Below are 21630 nucleotides of genomic sequence, written 5' to 3'. Positions count from 1 at the left end.
GGATATATGCCTGCCATTTCACAGAAAAAAGTAAAAGCAGAACGTCTCTGAGTGCTGGCTAAATTGGACAACTGATAAAATCTGTATGTGGAGTCAGTCAAGAGAAAATTAAGGTTTTCTTCATTGGAGTTTAGAATTGAGATATTCTTCAGTGTAAATAAATACATGAGCTGTGCTGTGGATGAACTTACAGCTCTCCTGTATTTTACAGAGACTCAGAAAGATTCGGAAGCAGAATGAGGATGGAGTAGAAGGGATACCATCTGGGTTGTGATGCAAGTTAAGAGGAAAGAGCAGAGGACTTGGGGTATGAAGGTCACAGATGAATTAAAGTGATGATTATGATGAGTCTGGGTACAGAGCTCCCATTTCTGGTAAGGTTGGCCTAGTTGATTAAGACTAGCCCTCCTGCTGAAGACAACTAGGAAAAGCTGACACACACACACATGAACACACACAAACACACACACACTTCATATTAAAATGATATTCTCGAAAGTACCAGATAAGATAGCTAAAAGTAATAATACAAACAAATAGATCAGAGAATTACTGGGCCAGAAACCACAGGAAGATAGATTCTCAGGGAGCGAGGCAGGGTTTGGGGCCAGTTTTCCCTTGGGATAGCTGCCATTTCCGTAGCAGGTGACTAAGAACCTAAAAGGTTGAATGGTGCTTTTGATAGCATTATAAGTGTAGAGAAACACAGTTTGACATTCAGAGCTCTCTGAGGCCTTGGGACCATAGAAGGGCTGTATCCTAGGAGTAAGGGTATACCTGATACAACAAGCTTTCACAAAGACTGTAGCTCAATTCATTTTCGATCCCTGAGTGGATTGCAGTGATACTGAGTTACCTTAATCCTCAGATAAAGGCAGAAGCAAATGAAAAACTACTTTGGAAGAGGCTAATAGTTTCCTAGGCCTCACATAATTTCTATGAATATTTTATAAATACATTGGGAGTTATACCTGATGTAAATGACGAGTTGATGGGTGCTGACAAGTTGATGGGTGCAGCACACCAACATGGCACAGGTACACATATGTAACAAACCTGCACGTTGTGCACATGTACCCTAGAACTTAAAGTATAATAATAAAAAAAAAATTAAAATAAATAAATAATACAATGTCTGGCAAACAAAAAATTAGCCAGATGCATAAGAGACAAGATCACCTAAAAGAAAACCAGCAGAAACAACAGATAAGGAATAATCAATTACACAGTTTAAAATACTTTTTACTGTGCTCAGAAGCAGAAATTAAAATTGAGAAAATTGACATAATTGGAAACATATAAAAGAATGAAAAATAAATTTCAGAAATGAAAAAGACAACAAAAAATTAAGAACTGGTAGTTGGAAAGATGGTCGAATAGGAACAGCTCTGGTCTGCAGCTTGCAGTGAGATCAATGCAGAAGTATGGTGATTTCTGCATTTCCAACTGAGGTACCCAGCTCATCTCATTGGGACTGCTTAGACAGTGGGTGCAGCCCACGGCGGGCGAGCCAAAGCAGGGTGGGGTGTCGCCTCACTCAGGAAGCACAGGGGTCGGAAGACTCCTTCCCCTAGCCAAGGGAAGCTGTGAGGGACTGTCCTGTGAGGAACAGTGCAGTCTGGCCCAGATACAACCCTTTTCCCACAGTCTTTGCAACTCGCAGATCAGGAGCTTCCCTTGGGTGCCTATGCCACCAGGGCCCTGGGTTTCAAGCACAAAACTGGGCAGCCATTTGGGCAGACACCTGGCTAGCTGCAGGAGTTTTATTTTTTCCATACACCAGTGGTGCCTGGAATACCAGCAAGACAGAACCATTCACTCCCCCGGAAAGAGGGCTGAAGTCAGGGAGCCAAGTGGTCTAGTTCAGAGGATCCCACCCCCACAGAGCCCAGCAAGCTAAGATCCACTGGCTTGAAATTCTCACTGCCAGCACAGTCCCATATAAAATATGGGACTATGGGATTATGTCTGAAGTTTACCTGGGACACTCAAGCTTGGTGGGGGGAGGGGCGTCTGTCGTTACTAAGGCTTGAGTAGGCAGTTTTCCCCTCACAGTGTAAACAAAGCCACCAGGATGTTTGAACTGGGCAGAGTCCACTGCAGCTCAGCAAAGCCACTGTAGCCAGGCTGCCCCTCTAGATTCCACCTCTCTGGGCAGGACATCTCTGAAAGAAAGGAAGCAGCTACAGTCAGAGGCTTATAGATAAAACTTCCATCTCCTGGGGACAGAGCACCTAGGGGAAGGGGCGGCTGTGGGTGCAGCTTCAGCAGACTTAAACATTCCTGCCTGCTGGCTCTGAAGAGAGCAGTGGATCTCCCAGCACAGTGCTCAAGCTCTACTAAGGGACAGACTTTCTCATCAAATGGGTCCCTGACCCCCATGCCTCCTGAGTGGGAGACACCTCCCAACAGGGATCAACAGACACCTCATACAGGAGAGCTCTGGCTGGCACCTGGTGGGTGCCCCACTGGAACGAAGCTTCCAGAGGAAGGAACAGTCAGCAATCTTTGCTGTTCTGCAGCCTCTGCTGGTGATACCCAGGAAAACAGGGTCTGGAGTGGACCTCCAGCAAACTTCAGCAGACCTGCAGCAGAGGGGCCTGACTGTTAGAAGGAAAACTAACAAACAGAAAGAAATAGCATCAACATCAACAAAAAGGATGTCCACACAGAAACCCCAACCCAAAGTCACCAACATCAAAGACCAAAGGTAGATAAATCCATGAAGATGAGGAAAAACCAGCATAAAAAGGCTGAAAATTCCAAAAACCAGAAAACCTCTACTCCTCCAAAGGATCACAGCTCCTCACCAGCAAGAGAGCAAAACTGGACAGAGAATGTTTCACAAATTGACAGAAGTAGGCTTCAGAAGGTGGGTAATAACAAACGCCTCCAAGCTAAAGGAGCATCTTCTAGCTCAATGCAAGGAAGCTAAGAACCTTGAAAAATGGTTAGACGAATTGCTAACTAGAATAACCAGTTTAGAGAAGAACATAAATGACCTAATGGAGCTGAAAAACACAGCATAAGAACTTTGGGAAACATACACAAGTAACAATAGTCAAATCAATCAAGCAGAAAAAAGGATATCAGAGATTGAAGATCAACTGAATGAAATAAAGCATGAAGACAAGAATAGAGAAAAAAGAATGAAAAGGAATGAACAAAGCCTCCAAGAAATATGGGTCTATATGAAAAGACCAAACCTACATTTGATTAGTGTACCTGAAAGTAACAGGCAGAATGGAACCAAGCTGGAAAACACTCTTCAGGATATTATCCAGGAGAACTTCCCCAACCCAGCAAGACAGGCCAACATTCAAATTCAGGAAACACAGAGAATACCACAAAGATACTCCTTGAGAAGAGCAACCTCAAGACATAGAATTGTCATATTCACCAAAGTTGAAATGAAGGAAAAAATTTTAAGGGCAGCCAGAGAGAAAGGTCAGGTTACCCACAAAGGGAAGCCCATCAGACTAACAGCAGATCTCTCTGCAGAAACCCTACAAGCCAGAGAAGAGTGGGGGCCAACATTCATTGGCCCCCACTCTTAAAGAAAAGAATTCTTAAAGAAATTCTTAAAGAAAAGAATTTTCGACGCAGAATTTCATATCCGGCCAAACTAAGCTCCATAAGCGAAGAGAAAAAAATTCCTTTACAGACAAGCAAATGCTGAGAGATTTTCTCACCACCAGGCCTGCCTTACAAGAGCTCCTGAAGGAAGCACTAAATATGCAAAGGAAAAATCAGTACCAGTCATTGCAAAGCCTAACTGAAATGTAAAGACCATTGACACTATGAAGAAATTGCATCAACTAATGGACAAACTAACCAACTAGCATCATAATGATAGAATCAAATTCACATATAACAATATTAACCTTAAATATAAATGGGACAGAAGTCCCAATTAAAAGACACAGACTTTTAGATAAAATTAGATAAAGAGTCAAGAACCATCAGTGTGCTGTATTCAGGAGACCTGTCTCACATGCAAAGACACACATAGGCTCAAAATAAAGGGATAGAAGAATATTTACCAAGAAAATGGAAAGAAAAAAAAGAAAACAGAGGTTGCAATCCTAGTCTCTGATAAAACAGACTTTACACCAACAAAGATGAAAAAAGACAAAGAAGGGCATTACATAGTGGTAAATGGATCAATGCAACAAGAGCTAGCTATCCTAAATATATATGCACCCAATACAGGAACACCCAGCTTCACAAAGCAAGTTTTTAGAGACCTATAGAGAGACTTAGACTCTTACACAATAGAGTGGGAGACTCCCACAATAACAGTGGGAGACACCCCACTGTCAATATTAGACAGATCAACAAGACAGAAAATTAAAAAGGATATTCAGGCCTTGAACTCAGCTCTGGACAAAGTGGACCTAATAGACATCCACAGAAATCTCCACCCCAAATCAACAGAATATACTTTCTTCTCAGCACCACATTGCACTTATTCTAAAATCAATCACAAAATTGGAAGTAAAATACTCCTCAGCAAATGGAAAAGAACAGAAATCATAACAAACAGTCTCTCAGACCACAGTGCAATCAAATTAGAACTCAGGATTAAGAAACTCACTCAAAACCACAGAACTACATGGAAACTGAACAACTTGCTCCTAAGTGACTACTGGGTAAATAACGAAATTAAGGCAGAAATAAACAATTTATTGAAAACCAGTGAGAACAAAGACACAGTGTACCAGAATCTCTGGGACACCGCTGAAGCAGTGTTTAGCAGAATACAAGAAATAATGAAGATCAGAGCAGAACTGAAAGAGATAGAGATGTGAAAAACTCTTCAAAAAGTCAGTGAATCCAGGAGTTGGTTTTTTTTGAAAAGATCAACAAAATAGATAGACCACTAGCTAGACTAATAAAGAAGAAAAAAGAGAAGGAAACAGATACAATAAAAAATGATAAAGGGGAGATAACTACTGATCCCAAAGTAATGCATACTACCATCAGAGAATACTATAAACACCTCTACACAAATAAACTAGAAAATCTAGAAGAAATGGATAAATTCCTGGACACATACACCCTCCCAAGACTAAACCAGGAAGAAGTGGAATCCCTGAATAAAACAGTAACAAGTTCTGAAATTGAGGCAGTGATTAACAGCCTACCAACCAAAAAAAGCTTAGGACCAGACGGATTCACAGCCGAATTCTACCAGAGGTACAAAGAGGAGCCGGTACCATTTTTTCTACAACTATTCCAAGCAACAGAAAAAGAGGAACTCCTCCTTAACTCACTTTTTGAGGTCAGTATCATCCTGATACCAAAACCTGGTGGAGACACAACAAAAAAATGGAAAATTTTAGCCCATTATCCATGATGAACATCGATGTAAAAATCCTCAATAAAATACCGGCAAACCTAATCCAGCAGCACATCAAAGAGCTTGTCCAGGGGTGATCATCCCTTGGATGCAAGGCTGGTCCAACATATGCAAATAAATAAATGTAATCCGTCACATAAACAGAACCAATGATGAAAACCGCATGATTATCACAATAGATGCAGAAAAGGCCTTTGACAAATTCAATACCCCTTCATGCTAAAAACTCTCAATAAACTAGGTATTGATGGAATGTATCTCAAAATAATAAGACCCATTTATGACAAGCCCACAACCAATATCATACTGAATGGGCAAAAGCTAGAAGCGTTCCCATAGAAACCTGGCACAAGACAAAGATGCCCTCTCTCACCACTCCTATTCAATGTAGTATTGGAGGTTCTGGCCAGGGCAATCAGCCAAGAGAAAGAAATAAAAGGTATTCAAACAGGAAGAGAGGATGTCAAATTGTCTCTGTTTGCAGATGATGTGATTGTATATTTAGGAAACCCCATTATCTCAGCCCAAAGTCTCCTTAAGCTGATAAGCAACTTCAGCAGTCTCAGGATACAAAATCAACATGCAAAAATCATAAGCATTCCTCTACATCAATAATAGAGAGCCAAATCATGAGTGAACTCCCATTCATAATTGCTACAAAGAGAATAAAATACCTAGGAATGCAACTTCCAAGGGATGTTAAGGACCTTTTCCAGGAGAACTACAAACCATAGCCCAAGGAAATAAGAGAGGACACAAACAAATGGAAAAAAGCACTCCCTGCTCATGGATAGGAAGAATCAATATAGTGAAAATGGTCATAATGCTCAATGTAATTTATAGATTTAATGCTATCCCCATCAAGCTACCATTGACTTTCTTCACAGAATCATAATGAACTACTTTAAATTTCCTATGGAACCAAAAAAGAGCCTGTATAGCCAAGGCAGTCCTAAGCAAAAAGAACAAAGCTGGAGGCATCACGCTCCCTGACTTCAAACTATACTACAAGGCTACAGTAACCAAAACAGCATGGTACTGGTACCAAAACAGATATATAGACCAATGGAACAGAACAGAGACCTCAAAAATAATGCCACACATCTACAACCATCTGATCTTTGACAAACCTGACAAAAACAAGCAATGTGGAAAGGATTCCCTGTTTAATAACTGAATCCAAACTCACGTGTTGGGAAAACTGATTAGCCATATGCAGAAAACTGAAACTGGACCCCTTCCTTACATCTTATAGAATAATTAACTCAAGATTAATTAAAGACTTAAAATTAAGACCTAAAACCATAAAAACCCTAGAAGAAAACCTGGGCAATACTATTCAGGACATAGGCATGGACAAAACCTTCATGGCTAAAACAACAAAAGCAATGGCAACAAAAGCCAAAATTGGCAAATGGGATCTAATTAAACTAAAGAGTTTTTGCACAGCAAAAGAAACTATCATGAAAGTGAACAGGCAACCTATAAAATGGGAGAAAATTTTTGCAATCTATCCATCTGACAAAGAGCTAATATCCAGAATCTACAAAGAACTTAAATTTACAAGAAAAAAAAAAACAACCCCATCAAAAAGTCTGCAAAGTATATGAACAGACATTCCTCAAAAGAAGGCATTTATATGGCCAACAAACATATGAAAAAAAGCTCATCGTCACTGGTCATTAGAGAAATGCAAATCAAAACTGCAATGTGATACTATCTCACGCCAGTTAGAATGACAATCATTAAAAAGTCAGGAAACAACAGATGCTGGAGAGGATGTGGAGAAATAACAATGCTTTTACACTGTTGGTGGGAGTGTAAACTAGTTCAACCATTGTGGAAGGCAGTGTGGTAATTTCTCAAGGATGTAGAACCAGAAATACCATTTGACCCAGCAATCCCATTACTGTGTATATACCCAAAGTTTTATAAATCATTCTACTATAAAGACACATGCACGCACATGTTTATTGCAACACTGTTCACAATAGCAAAGACTTGGAACCAAGCCAAATGCCCATCAATGATAGACTGGATAGAGAAAATGTGGCTCATATACACCATGGAATACTATGCAGCCATAAAAATGGATGAGTTCATGTCCTTTGCAGGGACATGGATGAAGCTGGAAACCATCATTCTCAGTAAACTCATGCAGGAACAGAAAACCAAACACTGCGTGTTCTCACTCATAAGTGGGAGCTGAACAATGAGAACACATGGACACAGGGAGGGGAACATCACACAACGGGGCCTGTCAGGAGGTGGGGAGGGGGGCGGGGTAGGGGAGGGATAGCATTAGGAGAAATACCTAATGTAGATGATGGGTTGATGGGTGCAGCAAACCACCATGGCACATGTATACCTATGTAACAAACCTGCACGCTCTGCACATGTATCCCAGAACTTAAAGTATAATAAAAGAGTAAAAAATAAAAATAAATAAAACATTAAAATAAAAATATTAAGAACTTACAGTTTACAGCAAATTAGAGTTAAGATAATTCATGAATGGGAAGATAGTTCAGAAGAAAATATCTAGAATTAAGCTGGGTAAGTTAGAAGGATCAAACATACAGAAGATACAGTAAAATATATGGCAAGATGATCTAGCACATATATAATTGGAATCTCAGAAATAGAACAAAAGAGAGTTTGGAACAGAACAGGATCTGAATAATTCCTATTGATTTCCTATTCAATAAATCCTATTGAATTCCTATTGATTCCAAGCAAGATATATAAAATGGAATTATTACCTAGGCACATCACAGTAAAACTACTGAACAGTCAAAATAACAATCTTGAAAAATGTTAAAAGCAGCTAGAATAAAAATATCAATTACTTTCGAAGAAGCAACAAAAGGAATGACCACTGACTTCTCAACAGAAACATCACAAGCCCAGTACCTTGGAATGACATCTTTAAAACGTTGAAAGAAAACATGCACCACCCTAGAATTCTATACTAAGTGATAATTTTCTTCAGTAGTAAAGGTGACACAAACATGTTGTTTTAGTTATTTATTGTTGCATAACAATATTACACAAACATAGCAGCTTAAAATAATGCATATTTATTATTTCGCAGTTTATGTGGGTTGAGAGACTGGGCATAGGTTAACTGAGCCCTCTGCAAGGCTGCAATCAAGGTGTTGTCCAGAACTTGCTTTTCCTTTGAGGCTGTACCAGGGAAGACTTTGTTTCCAAACTCACGTGGTTGTTTGCAGCATTCATTTCTTTTCAGGCTGTCAGACTGAGGCCCTCAGTTTCTTGCTGGCTTTCAGCTGGAGGCTGGAGGTTTTAAACCCACGTATTATAAGAGGAAGGCTAAAAATCAATAAGCTAAGCACTCGTATAAATAAATTACGAAAAGGAAGCTAAATTAGAATCAGAGGAAGTAGAAAGAAGAGAATAAAAAAGCGTCAATAAGGATACTTATTGACACTTTTTATTACTTTAAATCAATGGATAACATTTATAAAAATCATAAAATATCACTGTGCATCCTAGACATAAAAATATATGAAGAAGCTGTCATATACAACTTTATGCCAATAAACTTGAAAAATTTAGACAAACTAGAGACATTTATAGAAAAATACAAGTTTAAAAGCCTGACACAAGAAGAAATAGAAAACCTGAAGAATAGAAAAACATTTGCAGATGAAATTTATAAGCTTTTCTACACGTAGAAGAGGAAATCTATATTTTTACCTCATAGGTTCTTAGTAGAGACACTCCCCTGAAAATAAAAGTCAGACTAACAAGAGAAAATCCAGCAGAAGTTTATTGACAAATGCTATACACATCACACAGGAGAGGCCTCAGTTCAAAAGTACTTTTCTCTCAAGACAGTGGCCTAGGGGTTTTACTAAATAGTATTTTAACCAAGAGCCATACATTCTACAGTGCAAAGACAAAAAGGAGAGCATCTTCAGGCTTTCAAAAGGTGGGAAAATGTGAGAAGTTAAGTTTATGGGAAGAATAAAGTCTGCTTCTACATCTTCAGGCAACCACTGTCTCTGAGCTGATAAGCAAGCATTGTAAAGGGGCCTCTCTTTAGGTAGGAAAAGGCAGAGGAGGGAAGAAAAACCTTGTCTATGGCAATTGTCCTGCCATCAGGCAAGCAGAGGGAGGAGTAGAGTGTCCTCCTGCTTTTTAATATTCTTCAGCTCAATACTTCCCAGTATTTTTGACAGCATTATTTTGGTTTTCTTTATACACAGAAAATTCCCAAATGACTTCACTAGTATATTTTACCAAACATTTAATGAAAATAGAATGACAATCTGTTAAAAACGATGTGACATATGAAGAAAAGGAGAACATTCCCCAATTCATTTTATAGGCCAGCAAATCACGGATACTAAAAATCTAAGTAGGATATAACAAGAGACATTTCAGGTCAATATTACTCAAGAACATACATGAAAAATCCCAAATAATATAATAGCTATTCAAATCTAGCAATATATTAAAATACGATATATCTGAACCAAGTGGAGTTTACTCCAGAAAGGCAAGGTTGGTTTAACAATACGAAGTTGAGCAGTGTAATTCATCACAGCATAATTAAGGGCAAAAATGATGTGTTCATCTCTACAGATGCTGAAAAAATTGATAAAATTCCATATCCATTTATAGGGGTAAAAATCTCCTCTAAACAAACTATTAATAAAAGGGAACTTTCTTAAACTGATAAAATTATCTACAGGAAAAAAGCTACAACAAAAATCATACTAAATTATGAATTGCTAGAAGCTTTTCCTTTATGACTGAGAACAAGACAAGTTTGCCTGTTACCACGTCTTCTATTCATTGTTGTACTGGAGGACCTTAACAGAGAAATAAGGTAAGATGGAAACTTGGAACTGATACAGAGGAGAATAAAAATAACTGAACTCTACAAATTTGCTTGGCCCTGCTTTATTTCGGGAAAGGTGTGGCTAGGACTAATTTGTTCTAAGTTTTATATATCTTTTTTTTTTTTAAACATTTCTTATATTTGGTTCTATGCAAGTGAAATGGCATATCTGGGAAAAAATATAAAATGATGTTAGTGGCCATTTGAATTGACTTCTGAAGGGAGGAGACATTTTGAATCAGCCTTGCTCTAGTCCATGGGGCTTTCGGAGGCTTAGTGAAAATCTGTACTTGTGCCCTATTCAGGCCAATGTTGCTGGAATATCTTATTTTGATTTTACTATGGTTGACAACAGGCAGAGTACAGAAAGAGTATTATTTTGGAAGATACTTTCTCTGGGGCTATTTTTTTATAACGAAATCAACAGGGTACTGACATATGATTGGATACTGAAGCACTGACTGATCAGTATTATGACTCACCTACTCTTAAAGAAAAGGACATACATCTGGCTATTGCACATGCACGAAAATGTCTAAGCCTGATGCTAATGGATGAGTAAGCTTAGCTTCAACAATTGGAATGAAAATAAAACAATTATTTTAAGACTTGCTATTACTAGACAAGTTCAAACGACAAGGATGATCATGATAGAATTAATAAAGATCTTTGCATGATAGACTGACAGGCCATGCAGATATGAAGGAAGCAATAGATGTAACCTACATAGACATCAGTGGAGCTTTGATTATATTAAAATGATATTCTCCTCCAAAAGAGATGAACATTTCTCTACTATTCTTAGATATCTACTGGGAGGGTGATAGGAAGGAAAAGGCAATTGAGGGAGTCACTGGGCAGGTGAAAAGTATAGTCATCATGAATATACTTGGGAGTGGGGTCATAGGTTCCTAAGCGAATTTAGGATGTTTCCATAGATGGCGTTAACCTTGTTTCCTTTTTTTTTTTTTTCTATTATACTTTAAGTTCTAGGGTACATGTGCACAACGTGCAGGTTTGTTACATATGTATACATGTGCCACGTTGGTGTGCTGCACCCATCAACTCTTCCTTTTTAGTCTGACTCAAGTGGTTACAACTAAACATGGTGAGTTTTTTCCACTGATGTGGCTGCTATTGGGCTGCATATATGCAATGTCAAAACAGCAGAACACTTTTGAAACTTTGCCAACGTGGGTGATTGACTCACACAACCAGTTACAAATAAACGTTTAAGGGTCTTCCTTATACTGAAGAGCTGATGTTTAAATTCATCTTACTTCTCACAAACACATAAAGTGTGATAAAGCTTGTTGCTCCTGGGTAGGCAATGAAATGAAAGATCAGCAGCACGCCACTGAAAAGATGTGAGTGTAGCCATATGTTGAGCATCACTAACAATTATGGAATGCTTTAAAATAGATAGGTATTCACATATTGAAGCTATAAGTTTCAGATATTTATTTTCTTTGATGCAGCCGTCTGAACCAAATCTTGAGATTTGGTTTTTCTTTTTTCTTTTCTTTTCTTTTTTTTTTTTTTTGAGACAGGGTTTAGCTCTGTCACCAGGCTGGAGTGCAGAGGCACAATCTCAGCTCACTACAGCCTTGATCTCCCAGGCTCAAGCAATCCTCCCACATTAGCCTCCTGAGTAGCTGGAACTACAGGCAAGTGCCACTACACCTGGCTACTTTTTTTTCTTTTTTTTTTGGTAGAGACGGGGTTCCGCCGTGTTGGCCAGGCTTGTCTTGAACTCCTAGTCTCAAGCAATCCTCCTACCTCGGCCTCCCAAAGTACTGGGATTACAGGTGCGAGGCACTGTACCTAGTCAAAATTTGGTTTTCCGATGTGATTTCAGGATTCTAGATTGGGTGCTGTTTCTCCTACACTTTCCTTCCCTGGGTCTCCATGCTAGGTTGTTCAGAGTATGCACTGTACAGGGTCAACACATTTGAGGAGGCACCATTCACACTGGGGACATGTACAGAACTGACTTACCTGGGAACGCTGCAGGTGAGTGTAGACATTCCAGACCTCTTGGCTGAGTCCTGAAGCAGCAAGAAAGCGCCTTCTACTCCATAAACTTTCACTCTCTCAACTGGTCGTGTGCACCTCAGCAGGGCCTGCACGCTCACATTGACTTGGAGATGAACATGTGCACATGGCTATGCTTTCTTCTGGCTGTACTCTGAGTACCTGAATTCCAACATTTCCTCTTACTCTGAATTTGTCATGGTCACCTCATCTGGGGATGGAGTATGTGCGCTTCTTAGGTTTTATGTGCTGGGCAGGAGGTAAGTGCACAGGAATATATGGTTGTGTGTGTGTGTGTGTGTGGTGTGTGTGTGTGTGTTGTGTGTGTGTGTGTACATAAGCAGCTGCCACCCTCAGGCTCTGGGATGATCTTAGTACTTAAGTGGAATACATTCGAATAGGCTTTGTCCAATCCCTAGAGAGAGAGAAAAGATTCCTTTTCTCTCTCTCCTGCCCTTCTCTATTTTTTTCACACACTGGTTATCTCTATGGTCACTGTGCTGGGCTGAAAAAAATGACATCTCCCCAAGATATAGTCACTTCCTAAGCCCCAGAATCTGTAAATATTTCCTTACGTGTAAAGAGTGAATATTACCTTATATGGCAAAATACGTGATTAAGTTAAGATATTGACACGCAGTGCTTATCTTGAATTTTCTCAGTAGGGCCTAAATGCAATCACATGTATCCTTGTAAGAGAGAGGCAGAGGGAGTTTAGAGACAAATACAGTCACCTAATGTGGCTAGAGGGGTCAACAGCTGTCGCTGTGTATGACTGTTGGGATTACACATTAATATATATATTAGCTTTCTATTGCTGCATAACAAATTGCCACAAACTTAGTAACTTACAACAACAAATATTTATTGTCTCCCAGTTTTTGTGTGTCAGGACTCTGGGCATGGCTTAGTTGGGTCCTCTGCCAGGCTGCAATCCAGGTGTCAGCCAGAGCTGAGTTCTCATCTAGAGGCTCAACTGACAATGGATCTGCTACCAAGCTCTTGTGGTCATTGGCAGAGTTCATTTCCTTATGTTTGTAAGACTGAGGACTCTGGCTTCTTCCTGGTTATTGGCTTGAGGCCTCCCTCAGCTCCTAGAGGCTTCCACAATTCCTTGCCACATAGCCCTTTCCATAGGTCCACTCAACATGGCGGCTTACCTCTCCAAAGCCAGCAAGGAAGAAAGATAGCAAGTTAGCTAGTAAGATGGAGTTATATAATGTAATGTGATTACAAGAGTGACACTCCATCGTCTTTGCCATATTCTGTTGGTTACAAGCAAGTCACAGGCCCCACTGCACTCAAAGAGAGGGAACCATACAAGGTATGAACTCCAGGGGGTGGGGATCATAAGGCCACCTTGAAGCCTGTCTACTACATACATTCATTTAAGAAATTACATGGAAAGATGCTGGTCAAAGAGTACAAAGGTTTTTGCAGGATAAATAAGTTCTGGAGAGCTAATACACAGTCTGGTGACTATAATTAACAATACTGTATTGTATACATAAAAGTTGCTAAGAGGGTAGATCTTGAGTGTTCTCAACACACACACACACACACACACACACACAAAAGAAAGAAAATGGTAACTGTAAGATGAAGAACATGTTCATTAGCTTGGTTGTCATTATTTCACAATGTGTATATATATCAAAACATCAAATTGTACACCTCAAATATATACAATTTTATTTGTCAATTATACCTCAGTAAAGCTGAAAATAATTATTAAAGAATGAGAACCTTTTCCTAATTCACACGGAAGTATGACATCGGTTAGTAGCAGCTTTTTGTCCACCCCAACACTCTATTTTTTTTCGGACAAAAGTGTGCTAAAATGATAAATCAAGGACAGACATGTAATTATTAGCTGATGGAAAGTGATAAAATTGGAGAGGATGTAATCATGGTGTAGTTTTACAGGCATTCTTTCCATTTTGATAACATTTATTAGAATGTGCCTGGTTTTACAAAACAGAAACCTTAATAAATAAACCACCACAACTTTGAAATATCTCCTATTGGCTCAAATTATTCTTTTTTATCAGACAAATTATCTCCTAAACAGGTTCTATAAATATGCATTTGTTATAAAGCTGTGTATTCATCTTAGTGAATTTAGAAAGTAGAGGTTGCTCATTAGTGTTGATCTAGTTTCTCTGGGTTCCTCTAACTAGAAAGTATGATGAGCTATAGGGTGTTGAATGAGAAATACTTGAAAATAATTTTCTTCTTCTTCAAAATCTTGTCCATTCTCATGGACCCAAGCAGGTTTTAGGCCTGAGTCACCACTTACCTGGACTGTTGCCAAAGACTCCAGACTTCTCTAATTCTGGTCTATGCCTCTCTGATTTGGTTTCTCCTCAGCTTACATACTTTTTGTAGTGCTTCATTCCCTTCACCTTAAATTCGGAGTCCTTTTGAATGTTCTCCTACTGGCCACTTCCTTCAGGTTCTTCCTATCAGAGTGAAGAAGGAAAACATGCTCTTATATGCCATAGGTCTTTGCACATTCTGTTTCTTCTACCTGAAATACCTTCTTCTCCTTCTTCAACTTGTAAACTCCAACTCAGTTCTTTAGTGCTTTGTTTTGTTTATGTAATTATTAACTTATGAAACATTTCAAACATAAAAAATATAGGGAGTAGCATAATTAACAAGCATATCCCTACCATCTGTTTTAAAAATATTGGTATCTTGCCATATTTACCTCAGATGTATATTTTTCCAATTTCTATAGTAAACATTTTCTAACATACATAAAGTTGAGAGTGGTACAAAGAGCACTCATATACCTGGTACTGAGTTTTGACAGTTGTTAATATTTTGCTTATTCATTCTCCTTCTCTCATTTCATTTATTTTATTTACTACTACCTCCCCCAACACCACATATACGTGGAACATTTAAACCTAAGTTAAGTCATTGCAGGCATCATCACAACACTTCACCCCAAAATATTTCCACATACCTCTCCTAAGAGTAAGGCGTTCTCCTACATAACCACCACATCATTGCTGCACCCACGAAAATTGACAAGCGTTCCCTTACCTCATGTAATACTCTGTCAATACAAAAAGGCAATTTTTCCCCGAAATATCTTTTTATAACTTTTTTTTTCTGTACAACATCCATTCAAATTTCACTCATTACATTTGGTTTTGTTTCTTTAAACTATTTCATTCTAGAACGGTCATCCCTACAATTTTTTCTTATGATACTGACTTTTTGAAGTCATCAGGATAATTGACTAAGTGGCATAATGCATAATGTGGACTTCTCAGAATCTTTCCTCGTGCTTTCATTTAACGTTTACTTTAGAACATATGTCTCCTGATAACTGAACGTTTTCCTCTTTCCCATGACTCTTTTACCTAATAGTTTTAGCATACCTTGATGCCTGAATCAATGATATAATTAGTGATTCTAAGATGGTAATTTTCTAATTCTTTCAATTATTCTACATTTATTAGTTGACAGTCTGCTAAAAAGAAGAGCATTTATCACTGAATAACTGGGAGTGAACTCCAGTTTTTCCTCCAGGGTGATTACTTCATTCTTTTTCTTTAATTAGCAATTTTTAAAGTAAGTCATCTCCATTGATGGCAGATGAGTGGGTTTTCCCTTCTTTTCTTCCTTTTGAGTATTATTACGGGCTATTTTAGTTTGGGTTTCCCCAGAAACAGACCCTGAGACAGAACTCAAGTGAAGGTAGTTATTTAGAAAGTGATTCCAAAGACACTGGTAGAGGAGTAGGGAAATGAGACAGGGAAGAGATGGAAGATAATCAGGGAGTGTTACTTAGGGGCTCACCACTGCAATTAACTAGAACTTAATCCTGATGCAGAAAAGAGCCACGTAACACATGTACCACAGAGCATCTCATTTGAGAGGTATTTATTCACCAATTTCTGTCAGTCATTCTTTGAAGACTGCTCCTAGGAGCATTAATTAGTTGGTATTATCAGCTGGCCATGTGGGCAGACAAAAGGGCTCCAATATCCAGAGAAAGCCCCGCCAGCAAAGAAACACAGGTGCTGGCAGGTACTGGCACTCAGAAGTCTACTGATGAAGGGGTATGAGTAAGGCACCAACAGTTAAGGTCAGCTACGCTGATTCATGACCTTTTCTTTATTAAGTGTGTTACCATCACTTATTAAAATCTTCCAAATTTGGCCAGTGGGAACCTTTTCAAGCCTACTTGCCCTGGATTCTTTTGGTACATTTTCATTTGCTTTGGGCACTTTGTAACTTTCTGACACATGATGAACCAGACTCACTTCATACTTCCTCTGTCCCAGACCTGGAATTAACCATTTCTCCAAGAAGTTCTGATTCATATTACGAAGAAAGCTAGGATCTGAGAGCTAAAAATACTCCCTGTTACTGGGTGTGGGATTGCTTCTTGGCCCTTTGTGTGGGCTAGTTTCACAAGTTCACATTGAAATTTTCAATTCAAATTTATCCATAATTCTTTATTTATTTTTAACTTTTGTTTTCTCTTACACTGAATATATGGTTTCTAGTGACAGTATTATTTAAAAATTAGTATACCAATATTACTACTGAGTAAATATTATTATAATTTCTTTGCAATTCTTTTTGTTCTTACTATGTCCTAATAAGAATATACAGAGTGCTGTGCTCTACAATTACCTGAAATAATTTTCTCTCTCTTTCTTTTGTGCTTTCTTTTTAAACATTTTGATATAGTGATGATCATTTCTTGTCATTTTAGAGGTTTCTTTTACTTTTGAATATAGTAAAACATTTACACAGTGCATATATCAAAACACATATAAGAAAATACTCAGAAAATCTGCCTTTTTTAGTTTTCTGGTTTGCCTCTCCTGTGCTTGTTTTTGCATACGTATTTATATTTCCCATACTTTCTTACCAAGATGGTAGGCTAGTATACATACTGTTATGTACTTTGCCTTTTCCTTTGAACAGTATATCCTGGAGCTGAGTTTACTTCAATTCATAGAGATCTTCCTCATTATCTTCTAAAGTTGCATAGCACTCCATTTTGTGGCAGTAACACAGCTCATACCACTGCTGTTGAACGACATTGGGTTGATTCAAAATTTTTGCTTTCTCAAAGTTGCAATGGATAATCTTGTGTGTGTGTGTGTGTGTGTGTGCGTGCATGCATTTATAAAGGTGCGACTTTAGAGTAGATTCTCTGACATTCATAGCCTCATCAGTAGTTTGTTGTGATTAATGCACTTGTTTATTCCTATTATACTCATATTATTTATACTGTTGCACTTTTCCTTCTAAAGCCTTTTGCCTCCAAGTTTCCTTTTGTCTAAGTGTGTTGGTGAATACCTCCAATACAATGTTAAGAGTAGTGGACATAGTGAGATTCTTGCAGTGTTTCTAACTATAGTGTGACTGCCTGCACCGATTCCCTATTAAGTAAGATGCTGGCTTTATTCAATCTTATTTTATCACGATAAAGAAGGACCAATGCCTATTTTATCAAGTGTTTTAAAAGAATGGGCTTTGACTATTACCAGATGCTTTTTTTTAAAACATGTATGGATACATAATTTTAAAGATATATTAATATAAAGCATTACATTAATAGATTTTTTAAAATATTGCAACTTTCTTACATTCTTGGAATAACCGTTTGTTCATGATATGTGAGGAGCTCTGTGGACCTGCTCCCTAGTGAAACTGCTTGAAATTATAAAAAACAAATAAGCATTTAAAGTCTCTGGGAATAGCCCTACGGGCATAATGAAAATGAAGAAACATTTATTCAAGATGATTTACTAAAACTCAGGAAGAACTTTAAGAGTCTGTGGTATTTGTACCTTCCCTCCCTTCTCTCAGTTCTGTAGGGCAGGAACTCCACTCAATACTGGTATAGCCAAGAATACAGGGTTCCTTTTTCTCCCAGCTCCCAGTTGAGGGCTGTCTTACTGGAAGAGGCACAAAATCACCATTTCTCATCCTGCCGTCAACTGTCTGTTGCTGAATCTAAGCTCTGGGCAAGTGCAGGTGAGAGGGAGGGGCTCCCTTCTTCTGCCCAGCCCTCACTTGTGGAATGGAGTCTCTCTACCTTGGGTATGTTGCCACTGAGAATACTAGGGCCCCAATCACCTTTAACCCAGCTCAAGGCACATGAGTTCCATGCTGCAACAGGCAAGCAGGGAAGACCTGGTTTCATCTAGGTTTCTGAACATAATTATAATGACTACTTTGTAGTGTTTAATCTGTCAAATCTGACATTTGGTCACTCAGAATTTCTGCTGCTTGATTTTTGTTTGTTTGGTTGGTTGGTTTGCAGTATATGGGTTTTATCTTCTTGTCTTTTTGCATGTCTTGTAATTTTTTTGTTGAAAACAAAAAAATTAGATAATATATTGTAGCAACTCTGGGAAGTAGTTACTCCTTTTCAGGGCTTATTATTTGCTTGTTTACTTGTTTAATTACCAGCAAAATTATTTCGGTGAAGTCTATTTACCTATACAGTGTGAATCCCCTGATGTTGCTTTTCATGCAGCGCAGCCTTAGATGTACCCACAGTCATGCTGGGATGACAATGGTTTTGGCAGGGCTCTCTATTACTGTCTCTTTCCCTGACCCCATCCAGCAGTTGAGCTTCACTAATTGCTGTCTGATTGCTGTATGTTTCAAACAATGACTTAGGATAAAAATTGCTTCCCCATAAATCCAATGAAATTTGGGCTCCTTTGAAGGGATAGTTCCCAGAGAGACTATTTGAAATTAGTTATTACTTCAGAAGGGCCCTTCAACTTTCTCTTTCCCTATTTCTCTCTGGAAAACTAGCCAGCCTACAATTTAGTTTGTAGTTCCACCTACCAGACTCCTCTTGAGTCTGGGTTGCCTCTGTGACTTTTTTTTTTGATCAACAGAATGCCATGGAAGTGATATAAGAAATATGAGATCACCGTACTGTGAGCAAGCCCAGGTTATCCATGTGGAGACAGAGAGTTCACATAAAGGAGCATCAAGGCACCACATAATTGAGTTAATATTTCTTGGACATTCCAGACAGCTCAGCCACCAATTAAATGCAGCTGAGTGTATTATCCTAGCCACCACATAAAACAGAAAACGTTCCAGCTGATCCCTGCCCGAATTCTTGACCCACAGAATCATGAGAAATAACAAATTGTTGTTTTCAGACTCAGTGTACATTGTTAGAAATGGAAAACTGAAATGCCTATACTGTCATAAAGAAAATCCTTGTAGCTTTTTCTAAAAGTTCTAAAGTTTTACATTTTGCATTAAAATCTTTTTTCAGGTGTAGATGGAGTCACCTGGAGCTTAATGAGCTGCACCCAGGTATCATAGGCAATGGCCAAGAACAAATCAAGAGAACGGGGCTGGCTGAGTGCAGTGGCTCACACCTGTAATCCCAGCACTTTGGGAGGCCAAGGCAGGAGGATCACTTGAGCCCAGCAGTTTGAGACCAGCCTGGGCAACATAGTGAGACCCCCATCTCTGTAAAAAAAATTTTTTTTTTAATTAGCCAAGTGTGGTGGCATGGGCCTGTGGTTCCAGCTACTTGAGAGACTGAGGTGGGAGGATCACTTGAGCCAGGAGGTGGGAGGTTGAGGCTGCAATGAGCCTTGATGTTGCCACTGCACTCCAGGCTTTGTGACAGAAGGAGGCTTTATCTCAGGAAAATAAAAATAAAAATAAAAATAAAAATAGGGCAGAAGTCCAGAAATGTATTTTACATAGCCAGCCAAAAAAAAAAAAAAACCTTTAAGACTAAAAACAAAGCAAAACCAGTTACTACTAATATTAAGAGGATAAATATGAATGATGAAAAAGTTAAAGTGAGTAAAGCTTTTGTAAGTATACAAAAGGAACTTGCATGCTTTTCAAAGGGCCTTTCTTTTGAACCTCTGCAGAATGAACTGATTCCTCATCAGGTCATGAAAGAAAACCAGCTAATATTGATGAAGCTACAGAATTAATGGCTCACCTGTAATACAGTAGTGATGCATCCAATTCCCCCAAAAGACTAACAAATAAATGTTTTATACAAAAAAAGTCTTTCTTCAACCTAGAATGCATTCACATATTATGAGGGTTAGAAATCCAAGGTTGTTTTATTATACCATTTGTTGTATAATCCACATTTTCCCCCACTGGTTTGTAAGATCACATCTGTCATAAGCAAGTGGAGCAAATTGTCCAGAAATAAACTTATGCATATATGGAAAGACCATATTTATCTAGCCATATGCTAGTACCATGCAGTATTAACTGTAATTTTACAATGGTTATGATATTTGATATGGCAAATAATGCTACCCCTGTATCCAGTTATTTGTAATTTTTTTACTATTGTCATATGACTCTTGGGATTAGTTTGTCAAGGTTTATGTAAAATCTTGTTTGCATTTTAATCAAAATTGTGGTGAAATTGTTCTCTAGAGATGTCTTGTACATATTTGCTAAGCTTATTTCTAGATACCTAACGACTATTGTTCCTTGTGAATAGAGTTTTTTTCAATAGCATTTAAAAATTAGTTAATAATATATAGGAATGCTGTTGATGTTTGTATGTTAATGATATACTGAACAAGTTTGCCAAATCTTAAATCCAATTATTTTATTCAAAATTCTCTTTTATTTTCTATGTAAACAGTAATAGATAGAAATGAGAATAGATATGCTAAATTATGAAATGGTATTACTTTGTATTTTAACTTGCATTTTCTTGCTTATTAATGAAGATGAACATCTCTTCATTTGTTGGTCATTTGGGTTTCTTATTAATTCTTCCTTTCCTAGGAATTCCTATTCCTACTTCCTAGTCTGCCCATTCAGGAATCCTATTCCTGTTCTGACCTGAATAGAATTGAACACCGAATTATTTTATTTTAAAAAATCTGTACTGTTATGTAGGATTTTGCATACTTAATATTGCATTTATGTACATTTTCCTCTTGTAATTACCTCAGAATATGGCTTTATTTGGAGATAGAAGCTTTATTAATTTCTTGAAACAACCTTCTTTTCAGTGTATTGATCTTCTGTATTTTTTTGTTTTCTATTTCACTACACTTATCTCGTATTTATTATTTTTTCTCTTCATACTTTAGGTTTAATTATATTTTTTCTAACTTTTCCATTGAATGCTTACCTTTAGTTAGAATTCATTTATATTTTAAACAATGAATTTAAGCTACTGATTTTCTCTAACTGCCATTTTAGCTGTAGCTCCCAAATTTTGATGTCATTCTTTTGTTAAAGTTTACTTTCTAAACATTTAAAAATTTCTCTTATGATCTCTCTTTAACCTGAAATTCTTAGCCCTTGAGTTTCAAAAGTATACCTACGTGAAAGATTCTTCAATTGTATTTTA

The 21630-nt window shown here is 38.0% G+C and overlaps 1 pseudogene; it reads left to right on the top strand.

The window, feature by feature from the left end:
• The window catches only part of LOC117077800, a 57390-nt pseudogene extending 37143 nt beyond the window's left edge, over positions 1-20247 (top strand).
• The last annotated feature ends 1383 nt before the right edge of the window (positions 20248-21630 follow it).

The sequence above is a fragment of the Trachypithecus francoisi genome, unplaced genomic scaffold, assembly GCF_009764315.1.
Source record: "Trachypithecus francoisi isolate TF-2019V2 unplaced genomic scaffold, Tfra_2.0 Lachesis_group6, whole genome shotgun sequence".
Lineage (NCBI taxonomy): Eukaryota > Metazoa > Chordata > Mammalia > Primates > Cercopithecidae > Trachypithecus > Trachypithecus francoisi.
This window is presented reverse-complemented; position numbering and strand designations above follow the sequence as displayed.